Here is a 1,088-nt window from a genome sequence, read left to right on the forward strand (position 1 = left end):
CCTGGCTGTCCTGGAACTCACTCTGTAGACCAGGCTGGCCTCAAACTCAGAAATCCGCCTGCCTCTGCCTCCCAAGTGCTGGGATTAAAGGCACATGTGCACTGTTTTGTTTTTTTGTTTTGGTTTGGTTTGGTTTTGGTTTTTCGAGACAGGGTTTCTCCGTGTAGCCTTGGCTGTCCTGGAACTCACTCTGTAGACCAGGCTGGCCTCGAACTCAGAAATCCACCTGCCTCTGCTTCCCGAACATATGCACATTTTTAATCCTAATACTTGGGAGGTAGAGACAGGAAAATTCGGAGTCCAGAATCATCCTTAATTATACAGTCTGTTCAAGGCCAGCCTGGATCCCACGAGACCTGATTTCAAAAACTTAAAACCAAACCTGAGCAAGACAAGATGTGAATAATGATAAAGGTGTCTTAAAGGGAAGCATCCCGCGCTTGGGTCATGCCGGAAGTCATGTAGTCAGGACAGCAAGTGCTGGAGGGACAGAAGAGCAAGCTCTGGCTGCAGAAAGCATCTTGGAGCAGCTGCGGCTGGTCCCTGGGGGCACATCTACACACTTGGCCCACAGTTCTTAGACTCTGCCTGGACGCTCCCCCATGAGTCACAGATGTCCGGAGCCCCTCATCCTGGCCAGCGTGTGATATGATAGTGTCGGCAGGGAGCCCCTGGGGGCAGAGCCCAGATCAACCCTGGCTACTTCAAAGAGGTCAGCAGAGGTGCCACGTCAGCCGGGGCGGGGCCTGCAGAGCAGTGCTTTTTCCTGCCTTGGTCCACAGACCTGGCTGTGAAGGCATGCGTGCGCAGGGGCTGACGCATTGCTTACAGTTCTTTGCAAGCCTTAGTCATCAATCCTGGGAGATCTTATCTGTGTTACAGAGGGAAATTGATGATCACTCCAGAGTTTGCCTGGGGTAACAGAGCCTGACAGGGCAGAATTGAGGCCCCTACCCAGGAAGGTGGGCTGCACACCTGGCCCCAGTGGCCTGCTTCGGAGCATCCTTTCTGTCTGTGGGCAGTGAGTGGCCACATCTGAGCCTGCCAGGAAGGCAGGATGATGTTGGTCCTGCAGGCAGCAAGTCAGA

This window comes from Mus pahari, chromosome 8 (genome assembly GCF_900095145.1).
Source record: "Mus pahari chromosome 8, PAHARI_EIJ_v1.1, whole genome shotgun sequence".
In the NCBI taxonomy this organism is placed as follows: Eukaryota; Metazoa; Chordata; class Mammalia; order Rodentia; family Muridae; genus Mus; species Mus pahari.